Source organism: Macaca fascicularis, chromosome 15 (genome assembly GCF_037993035.2).
Source record: "Macaca fascicularis isolate 582-1 chromosome 15, T2T-MFA8v1.1".
Classification (NCBI taxonomy): domain Eukaryota; kingdom Metazoa; phylum Chordata; class Mammalia; order Primates; family Cercopithecidae; genus Macaca; species Macaca fascicularis.
Genome location: NC_088389.1, coordinates 1,888,664 through 1,907,355, shown reverse-complemented (window position 1 = coordinate 1,907,355; position 18,692 = coordinate 1,888,664). Strand labels below are relative to the sequence as shown.

The 18,692-nt window shown below is 56.3% G+C and overlaps 1 protein-coding gene across 46 annotated transcripts in view; it reads right to left on the bottom strand.

Annotated features, from left to right (window-relative positions):
- The window catches only part of EXD3 (exonuclease 3'-5' domain containing 3), a 119,087-nt gene that overhangs the window by 97,731 nt on the left and 2,664 nt on the right, over positions 1-18,692 (bottom strand). The window lies entirely within an intron of this gene.

Here is an 18,692-nt window from a genome sequence, read left to right as displayed (position 1 = left end):
TCACAGATCCTTCCCCCAAAGAGGCAGAGGCTCCCCACGCCAGCTCTCGGGGAAGGGTCTGGGCGCCCACGGGGACTCTGCACACTATTCTCTCCACCTCCATGAAAGAGGCATGTCCATCTCCCGGATGAGAAAACCGAGCTCAGCCAGGATCAAAGCAGGTCTCGTCCCAGTCTCCTCACTCTACCACTCTCCATTTTTATTTGCTTTTTATTGCCTTTTGGCTGCCTATAAAGGCAATTATTTATGTAATACAATATTTGGAAAACTACATTTGCAAATTCTGAAAAATCATGCAAAAACATCACTAAAAGCCAGCCAGGCACAGTGGCTCACGCCTGTAATCCCAGCACTTTGGGAAGCCGAGGCCGGAGGATCACCTGAGGTCAGGAGTTCGAGACCAGCCTAACCAACATGGAGAAACCCCATCTCTACTAAAAATACAAAATTAGCTGGGTGTGGTGGCGCATGCCTGTAATGCCAGCTACTCGGGAGGCTGAGGCAGGAGAATTGCTTGAACCCAGGAGGCAGAGGTTGCGGTGAGCCGAGATCACGCCATTGCACTCCAGCCTGGGCAAAAAGAGCAAAACTCCATCTCAAAAAAAAAAAAAAAAAAAATCACTAAAAGCCACAGTCCCCTCCTGGCCACTCCTGTCTCCTCCTCGCTCCTGGTGCCACCTCATCTGTCTCAGCCTCTGCCTGTCCCTCAGAGCTGTGGCCCAGCCCTCCCAGGTGCGGGGGAGGGGCCACATACTCTCGACAGGTGATCCGGGTGCTGAGAGGGGACACAGTGCTGTCCCACAGGTGAGCCAGTGGCCATTTCCAAATTCCCAGGGCCTCTGTCAGCGGGTGTCCAAAGAGCCTGCTTGGGAGCCCTGCACATCCACATGTCCCACCCTTGGACCTCCAAACTGCACTGGGGGCTGGCACAGTGGGCTCTGACCCACAGGGATGCTGGGCCAGCACCCTTGGGGGAAGGCAGTGGGTACCCGGGGCCTGAGCAGGGGACAGAGCCCCAATCCCCACTGCTTCCCCCCGGCTGCTCCTTGGGGACCCCCGGACCACAGTACCAATGGGGGCAGGGTGGGCCCCCCACACAGGTCCTGGACTCATGTACAACGTCCTCTCGCCTAGGCTCGTCCTGGTGTCCGTGGCCCAAGGATTTGCAGAGCTGCAGACGGAGCCCAGGGTGGCTGTCGCAGGCCACTCACCCATCCCCAGCATCCGCAGTTTCTCAGGCTCTCAACAATAAACTTTATGTCTCATGGTTCAAGAAATGCCAGGCTCTGGGCCGAGAGGCAGAAGGCTCAGGCACAGCTCCCACTTTTTAAGCCACCATTTCTCTTTATTGTTGGTTTCCTCCCTGGATCTTTTGCTTAAAGCACATTTGTTTTTCTTTTTCTTTTTTTTTTGAGATGGAGTCTCACTCTGTCCCCCAGGCTGGAATGCAGTGGTGTGATCTCGGCTTACTGCAAGCTCTGCCTCCCGGGTTCCCACCATTCCCCTGCCTCAGCCTCCCAAGTAGCTGCGACTACAGGCCCCACCACCACGCCCAGCTAATTTGTTTGTATTTTTAGTAGAGATGGGGCTTCGCCGTGTCAGCCAAGATGGTCTCGATCTCCTGACCTTGTTATCCGCCCACCTTGGCCTCCCAAAGTGCTGGGATTACAGGCGTGAGCCACCACATCCAGCCTGTTTTTCTTACATCACATTGAAGTAGATCAAGTTCCTAATAAATGTTAGATTTAGCCTGACTCAGCATGAGCCTGGCTTCTCCCGCCAGTCGGCACATGGGTGGGTACCAGGCACACAGTCTCCCCGCCCTGTCCACCATCTGCTGTCCTGGAGCCCTTGGTGGGACCCGCTGCCCACAGACACCTTGCCCATGCCCCAGTGCCAGGCAGAGGCCTCTGTGCTCTGAAGAGTGAATAAAACATGAAACTGGCCGGGCGCAGTGGCTCACGTCTGTAATCCCAGCTTTGTGGGAGGCTGAGGCAGAAGGAGCACTCGAGCTCAGGAGTTTGAGGCCAGTCTGGGCAACATAGTGAGACCCCATCTCTATGAAAAAAAAAATCAGGCTGGGCATGGTGGCTCACGCCTGTAATCCCAGCACTTTGGGAGGCCGAGGCGGGCAGATCACGAGGTCAGGAGATCGAGACCATCCTGGCTAACACAGTGAAACCCCGTCTCTATTAAAAATACAAAAAAATTAGCCAGGTGTGGTGGCGGGCGCTTGTAGTCCTAGCTACTCGGGAGGCTGAGGCAGGAGAATGGTGTGAACCTGGGAGGCGGAGCTTGCAGTGAGCCGAGATTGTGCCACTGCACTCCAGCCTGGGTGACAGAGCAAGACTCCGTCTCAAAAAAAAAAAAAAAAAAAAAAAAATCAGCTGGGTGTGTTGACATGCACCTGTAATCCCAGCTACTCGGGAGTGACCCAAGATTGGGCCACTGCATTCTAGCCTGGGTGACAGAGCAAGACCCTGTTTCCAAAAAAAAGAAGAAGAAAAGAAAGAAGAAAGGAAAGGAAAGGAAAAAAAAGAAAAGAAAAAAGGAAAAGAAAAGAAAAAGGAAAAGAAAAGAAGGAAAAGTGAGGCCCTGCACAGAAGCAGGGTGGCTGGCAGCAAGTTATCTGGAGCGGAGGGCCGGTGCTGAGTGCAGCGAGGGCGGGGTGAGCCTCGTGAAACCCCCATCGCACAGGGAGGCCCTGCCGGGAGGCCACTCCACCTCTGTTTGTCTTGTCCCAAACAGCAGAGGCCACGGCTGCTCCTGGACAACACTCCTGCCCCTTCCGTGCCCCATGGCCGTCCGGAGTGTGGACTTGGCTTCCGGCACCAACGCACCCCTCGACCCCCAGACGGCGGCGGCATCAGCGGCGCTGATGGTGTTTGATGAGCAAATGAATAAAGGCAGCAGGTCCCCCACCACCACCTCCACTCCCACGGGCACTCCCAGTGGCTCCTGGAAATTTCCCTGGGTTCTCAGTACTCCCCCAGCCATAGGCTCAGTGGGCGTTAGACCCTCTCCCCAACCCTCCTCTGGGGCGTCTGTACCCCGACCCCCACCCCAGGCCGCTCCTCAGCCCCCACCCCTCCCTGCCAGGAGTACAGCCCGGCCCCTCCGCAGGCTGGGGACGGCCTTGCGGGCTGCGGGGACCCGACGGGGCAGCCCCAGCCAGGCCGTCAGGCTCCGAGAGAAGTGCGGGGCCAACACTGCCTCCCAGCGTCCCGGGGTCCTGTGCCCGGGAAGGCCCCGCATCTGCGGCACCCGGAGTCGTGGAGGCCAGAACGCTGGGCAGCAGACCCGGCCGTTCACAGACGCACCGGAGCAGGCGGGCGGCCGGGCGGGGGCGGCAGCCTGCGGAGGAGCCAGTCCCGGCCACCCCACGCCGACCGCCGCGCGTCCGGGCCGGTCTCTGGGCCCCTCTGCTGGTGGAACCCGGCAGCGCCTCCTCCCTCTCAGCCGCGTCTGTCCCAGGCGCCTGCAGTCCAAGTGCCTCCCCCACCTGCACGCCCAGGCTGGGTCTCCGTTCCCACCCAGGCCAGCGCTGCAGGCAGAGCCCAGCCCGGCGGCCGCGGCGAGCATGGGGAGGCCCCTCCACCTCTGTCGGTCTGCGCTGAACACCGCAGAGGTGGCTGCTCCCCCGAGAAGCCCGCACACCGGTCCAGGCCCCCGAGGGGCCATGTGCCCCTGGCTCACCGCAGGCCCTTTCCTGGGGGCCCCTGTGCCATGCAAACGGCAGGTCTGGACGCTCTCGGGCTCTGTCCTGCCAGCCCCACAACGCAGAACCCAGCGTCCCCACCCCATCTCCGGGCATCCCTTGGCTAAGGGAGGGTGACTGGCGGCCCGCAGGCCCTTAGAGGGTCCCCCATAGGCGAGGATGGAGACGCAGCTCCAGACCCCGGAGTGCGGCTCCCCAGACACACCCACGTCCGTCCACCATCCAAGCATAAACCCCAACGCAGCGGCTCCTGGCCTGGCTATGAGGACGGCACAGCTGGAGTGGGAGAAGCGCCCAGTGATTCCGTCACTGGAGCCCACAGGTCCACAGGAATTCGAGATCCTGGATGCGTTGGCCGGACCCAAGGACACACGCAAGGGGCGGGAGGCGGGAGGGGCACAGCAAAGGGTGTAGGGCATGGCCGGAGGGGCTTTCCCCTTGGGCAGTATGGACACCCCAGACCCCGCAGCGCCCAAGCGCGCAGCCTCAGGCCTCCAGGGGTTTTCCAGCCTCACACCTCCAAAGGTCTCCCTGGCCCAACCTCCTTACAGTGTCTCCAGAAAGCTCTGAAGCCCAGCCCCTCCTCCTCGTGTTTGACTGAGCTGGTGGGTGTTTTACTAAAACTCAACAGTGTCTCTTCCTCTCAGGGCCTGGATGTGCCTCCTCCAACACTCGCCCGGCCCTGCACGTGCTCCAAAGCTCCCAAGGGACTTTTAAAAGGGGTGGGGGGAGGCGGGCGAGGTGGCTCATGCTTGTAATCCCAGCACTTTGGGAGGCTGAGGCGAGCGGATCACGAGGTCAGGAGATTGAGACCATCCTGGATAACATGGAGAAACCCCGTCTCTACTAAAAATACAAAAAAAATTTGCCAGGAGTGTTGGCGAGTGCCTGTGGTCCCAGCTACTGGGGAGGCTGAAGCAGGAGAATGGTGTGAATCCGGGAGGCAGAGCTTGCAGTGAGCGGAGATCGCACCACTGCACTCCAGGCTGGGCGACAGAGCAAGACTCCGTCTCAAAAAAAAAAAAAAGGGCTTTGGGGGAAGACAGCAGCCCCTGCTGCCCTCACACCTCCCCCCAGCTGCTCAGCAAGGCCTTCCAGGGACATCCAGCACAGCTGAACTGGCCCCTCAGACCAATGGTAACCCCAAATCTGAGACTGGGGGCCTTTTATCTGCAGTTCCTTGAGTGGCTTATAAGTTCCCAGGTCCTCTTTAAAAAGGCAGAGCCTCGAGCCAGTTGGAATGGACAGGCCCACCGTGTACGGGGAAGCCAGGCCAGCGGGAACAGGCACAGCACCCCGCGTGGCTTGTCTCTCACCATCAGGCTGGGTCAGCCCCTTTCCACAGGAGTCTGCAGGCTGTTGTTGTCCCTGAGCTCAGGATGAACCTGTACAAGGCCCCGATGGCACTCCCTTTGCTGATCAGCCCGGGAAGGGGGCAGCTGGCCCTGTCCCTTCTGTGGGAGGGCAGCTGCTATAATTTAATGTCTGAGCCTCTGAAACACGCTGGACTCCATCACCATGCTACCGCATTTCCAGGTGGGGCCTTGGGACGTGCCTGGGGGGTGAGGATCCTGCCCGTGGATTCCTGGGTTATCACGGGACTGGAACTGGTGGCTCTATAAGAAGAGGAAGAGAGGCCTGAGGCCTGAGCCTGCATACCGAGCCCTCACCATGGCTGCCCCGAGCTGCCTCAGGACCCTTTGGAGTCCCACCAGCATGAATACCTCCTCATTCAGAGTCCCGCCAGCATGAACGCCTCCTCGGATGCTCCCCTCGCCCTTAGACTTAGCCTCCAGAGCTGTAAGAAATAAATTCCTTTTCTTTATAAATTACCCAGTTTGGCCGGGCACTGTGGCTCATGCCTGTAATCCCAGCACTTTGGGAGGCCAAGATGGGCGGATCATGAGGTCAGGAGATCGAGACCATCCTGGCTAACACGGTGAAACTCTGTCTCTACTAAAAATACAAAAAATTAGCTGGGCGAGGTGGCGGGTGCCTGTAGTCCCAGCTACTCGGGAGGCTGAGGCAGGAGAATGGCGGGAACCCGGGAGGCACAGCTTGCAGTGAGCCGAGATCGAGCCTGGGCAACGGAGCAAGACTCCGTCTCAAAAAAAAAAAATACCCAGTTTTAGATATTCTGTTTTAAGTAACAGAAAACTGGCCCGGCGTGGTGGCTCACATCTCTGATCCCACCACTTTGGGAGGCCTTGGCAGGTGGATCGCTTGAGTCCAGCCTGGGCAACATAGTGAGACCCTGTTTCTACGAAAGAAATAGGTATGTATCCAGGCATGGTGGTGTGCGGTGTGTAGGGAGGGCGGGTAGGGAGGGCGCAGGGCTTGTAGGAAGGGCGTGTGATGGGTAGGGAGAGAGCTGTGTCTACAAAACCCTGGACCTAAAAATGACCAAGTGGAGATACAGGCTGATGTGACTGAGAACGGAAGCAGCTGGCAAGGATTCAGTTCACATTCCCCCACCGCACACTTTCTGTAACTGGTCTCGTTTTAGGGTGAAAACGCCTGTCTGGATCCCTCAGCATCTTTCTCGGAACACGGTGCCGGGTCCCAAGCCCACGCCAGGACAAACGGGGCTCCCCGGGTCCCTGATGGGGCAATGCCACTCACCAGTTTTGCAGCTTCCACTTAAAATTAACAACTGATGGCCTGGCACAGTGGATCACGCCTATAATCCCAGCACTTTGGGAGGCCGAGGTAAGCGGATCACAAGGACAGGAGTTCGAGACCAGCCTTGCCAACATGGTGAAATCCCGTCTCTACTAAAAATACAAAAAATTAGCCGGGCGTGGTAGCCAGCGCCTGTAATCCCAGCTCCTCGGGAGGTTAAGGCAGAATGGCGTGAACGCCGGGCGGCGGAGGTTGCAGTGAGCTGAGACCACGACTCTTATCCTAGCACTGTGGGAGCCTGAGGCGGGCAGATCATTTGAGGCCAGGAGTTTGAAACCAGCCTGGCCAACATAGTGAAACTCCGTCTCTACTAAAAATACAAAAATTAGCTAAGCATGGTGGTGGGTGCCTGTAATCCCAGCTACTTGGCAGGGTGAGGCAAGAGAATCACTTGAACCTGCGAGGCGGAGGTTGCAGTGAGCTGAGATTGCACCACTGCATTCCAGCCTGGGCGACAAAGTGAAACTCTGTCTCCAAAAAAAAAAAAAAAAAAATTAACAACCAACTCTCTTAAGTGTCTTCATTTCTTCTGAAAGGTGCTAACTCAAGCCAAATTGTTGCCATGAGTCCTGTGACCACAGAACGCTGGGCTCCAAGAACCCCAGAGGCTCTTGTTCCCCGGCCCCACGACCCACACCCAGGGAGGCGGTGCAGCGGGGCCCCCACCCACACGGGGCAGAACTGCACAAGGGAGCCCCCCCTGGGGGCGGCCTGGCATGGAGGAGGTGACCCACGGGGGACATGCCTGACTCACTGTGGAGGCGACGCTGCTGAGGGCGGGGGCAGGGCGAGGGCTGTGTCCTTTCCCACAGAGCCTGGCAGACCCCCAGGGCTTGAGTGGGGTACAGGAGTCTGCAGATGACTGTGCCCGGAGCCCCAGCCCCCAGCCTCGGTGCAGTTTCGGTCATTGGCTGTGGCTGCCCTGTGCGTTGAGCAGGTGGCCAGTGGGCATAGGCTGGCACCTCCAGGGCCCCTGGACCACCACAGAACCTGTAGCAGATTCCAGCTGGAGCCCTGAGGCCGGCCCCTCGGGTGGGGAATCCCAGGCCCTGGCCTGACACATGGCCCCTGGGGGAGTCTCAGGCCTCGCTGTGAGACGGAGTAGATGATGCAGGCGTGGGAGTGGCACGCACACTCAGGAAGGCTCGTATTCACCCCAAACCCAGCTGAGCCCAGGACGCCCCCTTCCCAGAGAAGGAAACCAGCTAAGGCACAGCTGCCCCTGAGCCCTGGGCACGGGGCTTGCTCTGGAGATGGGCTCTGAGGCGGGGTGGGTGGCAGCCCCACTCCTCGGTTTCCTGGGAGGCCCGGCCTGGATGCCGCGGCCTCCCAGGGAGCCTCTGCAGGAAGGTGGGACCAGCGGGACCAACAGGACGTGCAGGGGCCCCTCCCTTGAAGCTTTGCCCTCAAGTAGGAGCCAAAGCTCCCTCAAATGACCCCCGAACAGACAGACCTCGAAGGACCCCACAAGAAGCCAGGTTACTGGCGGAGGGTGAGAAGTGGCCATGGTGGGCCGATGGCAGCCATCAGTCTCTCCGTCGGTGCCACAGCGCCACCCACCCCAGGACCTGGAAAAGGAGCGGCAGGCGGGGGCGGGGGGGGGGGAGTGGGGGGGGAGGTGGGGGGGGAGTGGGGGGGGAGGCGGAGGGGGGAGTGGGGGGGAGGCGGAGGGGGGAGTGGGGGGGAGGCGGAGGGGGGAGTGGGGGGGGAGGCGGAGGGCTTCCTGTGGCCCAGGCGCACAATGGTGTTTTCTGCACGCCGCAGTGAGTCACCCAAGACGGACTGGAAGCCGGGCCACCCTGCATTCTTGTCCGGGCGCCAGATCACGCTTCCTCTGCGGTTTTTCTGTGGTGTTCCCCTGAGGACCGGCGGGCCCTCCAGGTGGGCCTCGTGCCGCCAGCAGGCGTGGCCAGGAGGGTGGGAGGCGGACAGAGAGTGGGCTGTGTGCCCCCAGGTCTCCCTGGCAACCCGACGGGGGGCTCCCAGGCTCCCCCACCCCCACAGAGCCGGCCTTACTGCCCCCTTCTGAGAGCGCTGACCACCCTCACCCGTCCTTGAGGGGCAGCTGCCGCCCTGAGGATGCGGCAAGGACAGGGGGCGGGAGGCCGGCCTGAGACCCGGAGCGAGTGGGCGGGCAACACCAGCTTCAGAGCCCCCAGAAGCTGTCATTCCCCAAGGGAGGCCTTCGAGGCCTGTCCCCTCCCCACCTCATATTGTCTGACACGGCAGCCACAGCTGAAAGTGCAAAACACGTGATTAAAGACAGTGTCAATATGTCTGTGACAGCTTTTTATATCGACTACATGTGGAAATGGCAATATTTTGGGTATACTGGAGTTAAATAAAATATATTATAAAAATAAATTCACTTGTTTCTCTTTTTTTTTTTTGAGACAGAGTCCCGCTCTGTTGCCCAGGCTGGAGTGCAGTGGCCGGATCCCAGCTCACTGCAAGCTCCGCCTCCCGGGTTTACGCCATTCTCCTGCCTCAGCCTCCTGAGTAGCTGGGACTACAGGCGCCCGCCACCTCGCCCGGCTAGTTTTTTGTATTTTTTAGTAGAGACGGGGTTTCACCGGGTTAGCCAGGATGGTCTCGATCTCCTGACCTTGTGATCCGCCCGTCTCGGCCTCCCAAAGTGCTGGGATTATAGGCTTGAGCCACCGCGCCCGGCCTGTTTCTCATTTTTTAAACGTGCTTGCAAGAAAACGTAAAAGCCTCCTCGTCATAAAGCTCCAGGTGCCCACCGGGGCCCTTCTAGGAGAAGCAAACAGGCCTGTGGCCACCGCTCCCCAATGCCAGGGGAAACCAGAAAACCTTCCACATGGGACAGGGTGGATACCCCGGAGCCCCCCGGGAGCAGCCCCCAGAAGCACGAGGGCACAGCAGGATGAGCTGACGCTGGCAAGATGACGATGCACAGCCGGGGCCCCTCGGGAGGGAGGCTCAGGCCTCCTCAGTGAACAGCAGCCTTGACTCACACACTGTGTCCACCAGCTTCAAAGGGAATTCCATGTGTTTACCATCTCAGTGACCATTTTTATTTAATTTTTTTGAGACAGGGTCTCACTGTTGCCCAGGCTGGAGTGCAGTGGAGCGATCACGGCTCATGGCAGCCTCCACCTCCCAGGCTCAAACGATCCTCCCACCTCAGCCTTCTGAGTAGCTGGGACCACCGCAGTACACACTGCACCCGGATAATTTTGGGGGGGTATTTTTTTTTTTTTTTTTTTTTGAGACGGAGTCTCGCTGTGTCTCCCAGGCTGGAGTGCAGTGGCGTGATCTCGGCTCACTGCAAGCTCCGCCTCCTGGGTTCACGCCATTCTCCTGCCTCAGCCTCCCAAGTAGCTGAGACTACAGGCGCCCGCCACCATGCCCGGCTAGTTTTTTGTATTTTTAGTAGAGACGGGGTTTCACCATGTTAGCCAGGATAGTCTCGATCTCCTGACCTCGTGATCCACCCGCCTCGGCCTCCCAAAGTGCTGGGATTACAGGCTTGAGCCACCGCGCCCGGCCTTGGGGGGGTATTTTTTGTAGAGATGGGGTCTCACTATGTTGCCCAGACTGGTCTCAAACTCCTGAGCTTGGTGATCCTCCTGCCTCGACCTCCCTAAGTGCTGGGATTACAGGTGTGAGCCACTACACCCAGCCTCAGTGACTGTTTGACAACTTTGAGATATAATTCATACACCATAAAATTTACCCTAAAGTTACAACTGTTTTTAACATATTCACAGACATGAGTCACCATCACTACTATCCAACTCCAGATTTTTTTTTTTTTTTGAGACAGAGTCTCGCTCTGTCACCCAGGCTGGAGTGCAGTGGCACAATCTCGGCTCACTACAAGCTCCGTCTCCTGGGTTCCCGTCATTCTCCTGTCTCAGCCTCCCAAGTAGCTGGGACTACAGGCACCTGCCACCGTGTCCGGCTAATTTTTTGTATTTTTAGTAGAGACGGGGTTTCACTGTGTTAGCCAGGATGATCTCGATCTCCTGACCTCGCGATCCACCTGCCTCGGCCTCCCAAAGTGCTGGGATTACAGACGTGAGCCACCGAGCCCGGCTTAGTTTTTTTTTTTTTTGAGACAGGGTCTTGCTCTGTCACCTGCAGGGGAGTGCAGTGGTGCAATCCCAGCTCACCGTAACCTCCACCTCCTGGCTCAAGTGATTCTTGTGCCTAAGTCTCCTGAGTAGTTGGGACTACAGGCGCCCGCTACCACCCCCGGCTAAGTTTAGTATTTCTGGTTGAGACAGGGTCTTGCTACGTCTGGCCAGGCTGGTCTGGAACTCCTGACCTCAAGCAATCCACCTGTGTCAGCCCAGAACATTTTCACTGCCCCAAAGACAATGAACCACGTGCCCATCAACAGTTACTCCCTCCGCCCCTCCTCAGGCCCTGGCCATTTTCTGTCTCTGTGAATTTTTCTATTTTGGGCAGTTCCTATAAAGGAGACCATACAGGTTCTGTTCTCTGGCTGATTTCACTCGGCACGGTGTCTTCAAAGCTCATCCCTGCAGCAGCGTGTGCTGGAACTGCCTCTCCATGGCTGAGTCCTGCCCCACCGTGTGCAGGGATCACGGGCTGTTTGTCCAGCAGACATTCGGGCTGCACCCCCTTGTCTGGCTGTTATAAACAGTGCTGCTGTGAACAGCTGTGTATGTGTTTCTGTGTGGAGTGTTCTCACTGATCTGGGGACACACATTCCTAGGACTGGAACTGCTGAGTCTCCTGGTGTTTCTATGTTTAGCTTTTTGAGGAACCACCAGACTGTTTCCACAGTGGACGTACCATTTTATGCTTGCATCTATAATGCACGAGGATTCTAATTTCTCCACAGCCTCACCAACGCCTGTTGCTGTCTTTCATTTTTTTAAACTTACCAATTTAACTTAAGGATTGTTCCTTTCTTTAACAATTAAGATGACCAATTTTAAACACAAAAAGGAACTTCCTGGCCACGCACGGTGGCTCACGTCTGTAATCCCAGCACTTTGGGAGGCCGAGGGGGCAGATCACGAGGTCAGGAGATCAAGACCATCCTGGCTAACACGGTGAAACCCTGTTTCTACTATAAATACAAAAAAAAAATTAGCCAGGCACGGTGGCGGGCGCCTGTAGTCCCAGCTACTCGGGAGGCTGAGGCAGGAGAATGGCCTGAACCCGGGAGGCAGAGCTTGCAGTGAGCCGAGATCACGCCACTGCACTCCAGCCTGGGCGACAGAGTGAGACTCCGTCTCAAAAAAAAAAAAAGTAACTTTCCAGGGATATTGTACAGGAGATGGAGAAGGAGGCCAGCAGGTGTGACAGGTGTGGGGCCCCACATCACCCCTCCCGGGGGGTGCCGGCATGTTTGTCCCCCGGGGGGTCCATGTAGGTAGCAGGGGTTGTTTGTATGTTTCTTTTTATGTTTTGTTTTTTTTTTGAGATGGAGTCTCGCTCTGTTACCCAGGCTGAGATGGAGTCTCACTTTGTCGCCCAAGCTGGAGTGCAGGGGGTTGATCTCGGCTCACTGCAAGCTTCGCCTCCAGGGTTCAACCGATTGTCCGTCCTGCCTCAGCCTCTCAAGTAGCTGAGATTACAGGCCCGTGCCACCACGCCCAGCTAATTTTTGTATTTTTAGTAGAAATGGGGTTTCATCATGTTGGCCAGGATGGTCTTGAACTCCTGACCTCAAGCAATCCGCCCACCTCGGCCTCCCAAAGTGCTGGGATTACAGGCGTGAGCCATTGCGCCTGGACGGTCGCAAGTTTTTTTGTTTTTGTTTTTGTTTTTGAGATGGAGTTTCGCTCTGTCGCCCAAGTTGGAGTACAGTGGTGCGATCTCAGCTCACTGCAACCTCCGCCTCCTGGGTTCAAACGATTCTCCTGCCTCAGCCTCCTGAGTGTCTGGGATTACAGGCATGCACCACCACACCTGGCTAAATTTTTGTAATTTCAGTAGAGACAGGGTTTCTCCATGTTCGCCAGGCTGGTCTCAAACTCCTGACCTCAGGTGATCCGCCCGCCTTGGCTTCCCAAAGTGCTGGGATTACAGGCAGGAGCCACTGCTCCTGCCCAGGCTGCGGTTTTGAAGGACACCTTTCCTGTTCACCGTGTTGGTTTTAGCCCTGAGTCAAGCTTCTCTCTGCCCCCCACCTCCCTCGCAGCTCACTGCCCACAACACACAGGTGTACCATGGGACAGCTGTGAGGACGGGCCAGGTGGCCCTGTGGGCTCTGGGGAATCCTTTCTGGGAGGTGCCAGCAGCACACGTTGGGGTCACCCTTGCAGACGGGGTGGGGCCAACAGGCCCCCATCAAGGATGGGCTTTCCCAAGGACCCCAGTTCTGATCACACAGGTAGAATCTGATGAATGATAAACAGCATTTTAAAACCATGTTTTATAAAAATACTTAATGCCATGGGAAAGGCTTCACAGAGCAGTATAAAGTTGCGTTACCCTAAGGCAACCACGCTGCACACTGCAAGGCTCCTTCCCAGAACCCGGGAGACGCACCTGTGAGGGTCTGGCTACTCTGCCGACGGCGCCTCCGTGCTTTGCTCTGTTTTGTATTGTCTGAATACTACACAATGTACACACCCTGGTTTGTATTCATGAAAGAAGAAAAAACCATTAATGATATTTTTGAAGGTTAAAACCAGGATGGGATCTTAGCTTTAGCACCTCCAGGCCTCACCCACGGTGACACGGCCTCTGCCTGCCGCCGGCCACTGCCAGCCACACGTCGGCCCCACAGCCCGGGCTTTCGCTCTCTTCGGCAGTGCCTGAGGGCCAAGAATTCTGCGGTGGCCGGCTGGGTGGACCCTCTACCAGGGCGAGGGCACTGAATTCTGTGGCTGGCTGGGTGGACCCTCTACCAGGGCGAGGGCACTGAATTCTGTGGCTGGCTGGGTGGCCACTCCACCAGGGCGAGGGCACTGAATTCGGTGGCTGGCTGGGTGGCCACTCCACCAGGGCCAGGGCACTGAATTCGGTGGCTGGGTAGGTGGCTGCTCCACCAGGACTGCACTGCACTCAGTCCTCGGCAGCCCAAGGTCCCCAGAGCGAGGGACCCACAGAGACAAAAGGGCAACCTCAGGGCCTTCATGACCTATCTCCAAGTCACACAGCCTCTGCCACCTTCCCATCAGGCCGGCACCCCAGGTCGGGCTCACATTCCACCACAGCTTCTGCACAGTCCAGGAGGGACCGCCGGCAGTCCATCGGCTCACGTCCCAGGTCTCCACCAGAAACATCCGGCCAGCCCAGCTGATCCCCGGGCAGGCGTCCGTACCCTCAGAGGCCCAGCTGCTGCTTCCCCAAAGTCCTTTCCACCCAGGACCCTAACACGTGCTGGGAAACGCCACACGGCTCAGAGCACCATCCTGCACCACACCAGGCAGCCACCCTCTATGGAGGATGGGGACGCGACACAGCCAGGTCACACCGAGGCGGCACCAGGTTCCAGGACCTCGTTCTACACCGCCCGTGACACAAGGACCAACACCCAGGGTCGGTCCCGCAGCCCAGCCTGGGGCTGTCGCGAGCTCGCGAGGGTGCTCACGGAGGCGCCCCGGGCAGGAGCCGCTCCCACCTGGAGCAGAAGGGAGCAGGCCCTCCCCGGGCTGGGCTCGGGGCTGATGACGGTGCCGCCGTCCACAAGTCAGGAGGCCAGGAAGCCCCGACACCTCCCGGTTTCCCGACAGCCGCGGCCAGAACACGCCCAACTACACAGGAGGGTCTGACCAAGGGGACCCCACCTTAGGCTCTCCTAGGCGGAGGCGGCGAGGGCAGGGGAGGGCGACCCTTGTGAGGCCCGAGCTCCCGGGCGAAGCCGGGCCCGCGGTGAGGGCTTTCGTCCCCGGGGAGGCGCGCCCACCTGACGCCGGGGAAGAAGTCAGCAGGGCGGTGGGAGACACACGGGTCTGACTCGGACAGAGGATACGGCCTGGGACTCAGGCGGGCGCAGGCACGGGGGTGGCCAGTTCCCACGGTTTGCCGTGAACATGGTAACCTGGGGGCGGTGAGCACAGCACACCCCGGCGGCGCCCAGGCTGCCAGGAAGCGAGCGCGCCTGCAGAGGGGCCGGACGGGTCCCCGGGTGAGGCCGAACCCGACCGCCGGTTCCGCGGCATGGAGGCCCCTGCGGACCGCATCTGCGTGGAGCGAACGGCGCGACGGGCCGGAGGCGGCGCGGCCACACCCCACAGCCCACCCGTTCCCCGGATAGTCGAACACAGTGACCACGGGCCCTGGCAGTTCCCCTCCCGGGCAGAGACCACGGGGACCAGCAACGCGCGTCCGCACGAACGCTCGCGCACAAACGACTCCAGCCGCGCCGCGCGTGGCGGTCACGGAGAAAGAACCGCCGAGCGGAGGAGGAGGCGCGCAGCCACCACGCGGCGGAGCAGCTTCCGCCATGAAACGAACAGGAGGTCGGCGCAGGCGACATCAGCGACACCACGTGTGCGCCCCGGGCACACTGGCCACCACCGCGGCTGGGCCCTTCCCGCCTCCTTCAAGCGCAGGCCGTGCCGCGGGCGTCTCCTGCCCAGGGCGCCTGCAGCGGAGGCCGGGCAGTCAGGCGGGGAGGAAAGGACAGAGCCGGGGGATCTGAGGAGCCCGTGGGTGAGGGGCTGGCGGGGCAGGAGGGCGTGAGCTGCAAGGACTGGGGTGGGACCACGGAAGGGATGGCTGAACCTCGGGGACACAGGGTCACTGGGAGGCCGAGGACCCCCGGGGCTGGCAGGATGTCTGTGCCCTGGGTGATGCCACTTCTCCTGTTAATCTCCTTTTGTTGCCGGGCGCAGTGGCTCACACCTGTAATCCCACTATTCTGGGAGGCCGTGGCGGGTGGACCACCTGAGGTCAGGAGTTCGAGATCAGCCTGGCCAACATGGTGAAACCCCATCTCTACTAAAAATACAAAAATTAGCCAGGCATGGTGGCATCCACCTGTAATCTCAGCTAACTTGGGAGGCTGAGGCAGGAGAATCGCTTGAACCCGGGAAGCGAAGGTTGCAGTGAGCCGAGACTGTGCCACTGCACTCCAGCCTGGGCGACAAGAGTGAGACTCCATCTCAAAAAACAAACAAACAAACAAACAAACGTCTGAGTCATTTCTTTTTTTTTTTTTTTTTTGAGACGGAGTCTCGCTCTGTCGCCCAGGCTGGAGTGCAGTGGCGCAATCTCGGCTCACTGCAAGCTCCGCCTCCCGGGTTTACGCCATTCTCCTGCCTCAGCCTCCTGAGTAGCTGGGACTACAGGCGCCCGCCACCGCGCCCGGCTAATTTTTTGTATTTTTAGTAGAGACGGGGTTTCACTGTGGTCTCGATCTCCTGACCTTGTGATCCGCCCGCCTCGGCCTCCCAAAGTGCTGGGATTACAGGCTTGAGCCACGGCGCCCGGCCTCGTCTGAGTCATTTCTAAGTACAACATTGAAACATTAATTACTAAGCATAAGTTTAAGCTTATATACTTTAGTATCTTATTTTTATATGGTATAGGAAAGCTAAATATAGTTAGATCTGTTAATAAAAAAATTTAGGAAATGTACCTCTGTAAAACATTATGAAATGGTTTTCATCTACAAATACAGTTCAAAATTACTCCCTAAGGCCGGGCGCGGTGGCTCAAGCCTGTAATCCCAGCAGTTTGGGAGGCCGAGACGGGCGGATCACGAGGTCAGGAGATCGAGACCATCCTGGCTAACACGGTGAAACCCCGTCTCTACTAAAAAATACAAAAAATTAGCCGGGCGAGGTGGCGGGCGCCTGTAGTCCCAGCTACTCAGGAGGCTGAGGCAGGAGAATGGCGTGAACCCGGGAGGCGGAGCTTGCAGTGAGCTGAGATCTGGCCACTGCACTCCAGCCTGGGTGACAGAGCGAGACTCCGTCTCAAAAAAAAAAAAAAATTACTCCCTAAGTTTCTGACTGAAAATTAGGGTCACTAAGTTAACACCGTAATTAATATATGTAACTGAAACTACTAAATATAAGAGAATCAATTCTGTATGTGAGATGGATGGATAAGAAAAGTAGAGTTTGTTTTTCTTTTGAACAACATTTCATGTAGTATTAATAAGATTGTAAAATATTTTTATCTTTTGAGTAAACAGGAAAAAAAAAGAGGGGAAAGGGAGAGACATTGTGTTTGCTTCATGCTGTCTTTATTAGGTCTGTCGATTGCTTGGGAAACTAAGTCTCCTCTCTATCATAGTAAAGGTTTTTGCTTTGGGAAATCTCTGAATTACCAATTTGATTAAATGAATGGCTTAGTTTACAGTGACCTGTGATCCTATTTTGAAATTGTTTTAAGCCTTTGATATTTGACATACTTCCCAAAATCAAATTTCTTTTTTTTTTTTTTTTTGAGACGGAGTCTCGCTCTGTCTCCCAGGCTGGAGTGCAGTGGCTGGATCTCAGCTCACTGCAAGCTCCGCCTCCCGGGTTCACGCCATTCTCCTGCCTCCTGAGTAGCTGGGACTACAGGCGCCCACCACCTCGCCCGGCTAATTTTTTGTATTTTCAGTAGAGAAGGGGTTTCACTGTGTTAGCCAGGATGGTCTCGATCTCCTGACCTCATGATCCGCCCGTCTCGGCCTCCCAAAGTGCTGGGATTACAGGCTTGAGCCACCGCGCCTGGCCCAAAATCAAATTTCAAGTCCTAAAATTAAGGGTTTTTTGACCTGAACTAACTTGGACATAACAAACAGGAACCTCGAGAAGTCCAAGGGAGATGTATGTATGAGGCTTATCTGGTATGTTAAAATCATACAGGAAGCATCATCAAATGTGGAATGCTGTTTGAGTTATATTTGTATAAATGTATTATTAACATATGTTCCAAAATTGTATGAGATTCCTAAAAATTCTGACATGTCTTGGTATGTTATCAGTCGTGATTATATGTTCAATTGTTTTAACCACAGAAGGAACCAAATTCCCTGTCAATCGCATCTTCACCCATGGCTACTCTAAGTCTTTTGTTATCCACAGAAAATTACTGTTTTACTTTCTTCTCAAAATGCAGTTTAAGGCTGGGCATGGTGGCTCACGCCTGTAATCCCAACACTTAGGGAGGCTGAGGCGGGTGGATAACTTGAGGTCAGGAGTTCGAAACCAGCAAGGCCAGCGTGGTAAAACTCCCTCTCTATTAAAAATACAAAATTAGCTGGGTATGGTGGCACATGCCTGTAATTCCAGCTACTTGGGAGGCTGAGGCAGGAGAACTGCTCGAACCTGGGAGGCAGAGGTTGCAGTAACCCCGAGATTGTGCCACTGCACTCCAGCCTGGGCAACAGAGCAAGACTCCGTCTCAAAATAAATAAATAAATAAATAAAATAAGCTACAGTCTAAAATGTGCATTTTCTTCAAGGAACTTCATGGAAAGGACACTGACAAGTATACAGACTTCTGATAACTTGGGAGATCATACCAATGGACCACGTAAAAATGTCCAGGACTCTTATTAAAAAGCCGATGCTTTCATGAGGATTGCTAACCCAACATCATACAGAAGAAAGCGGCTGGGCGCGGTGGCTCACGCTTGTAATCCAAGCACTGTGGGAGGCCAAAGCAGGTGGATCATGAGGTCAGGAGATCGAGACCATCCTGGCCTGGCTAACACGGTGAAACCCCGTCTCTACTAAAAATACAAAAAATTAGTCTGGCGTGATGGCGGCGCCTGTAGTCCCAGCTACTTGGGAGGCAGAGACAGGAGAATGGCGTGAACCCAGGAGGTGGCGCTTGCAGTGAGCTGAGGTCGCGCCGCTGCACTCCAGCCTGGGTGACAGAGCGAGACTCCGTCTCAAAAAAAAGCAAATTACATAGAACGGAACTGAGAGAGATCTGAAATGCTTTTTGTGACTTTTTGTTGTTGTTGAAACCTAGCTGACTCTTTTTATATTTTGTTTTCCAGAGTCCAAAATCCTTTTTCTGTTTGAGTGAGCTATTTATAGCTATAGCAATTGGGTGACATACACTTTTGTGAGCAAAACTGAAACATTTGTCTTTTTCTCTGATTTCTCAAAAATCTGGAAGTGATTCATGAGTATTCTTATTTTATGGCAATGTAGTTATCTGCATGAGTTCAGTAAGAATCTGTTTTCCTTGTAACAGGACACAATTGGAGACCCTGGTTATTCTACCAAGGCTTGGACTGGGATGACGTATTTTCGGATATGACCAGACTGCTTTGAGGAATCCAGGTGCACTTTACAGAGCCAATAAAAAGCCCCTTGGGATGACTGGACTGGTGCCCTGTTTACATAGTTCCCTTACAAGGTTCTTGGCCTTGAGGTAAGTAAAGAAT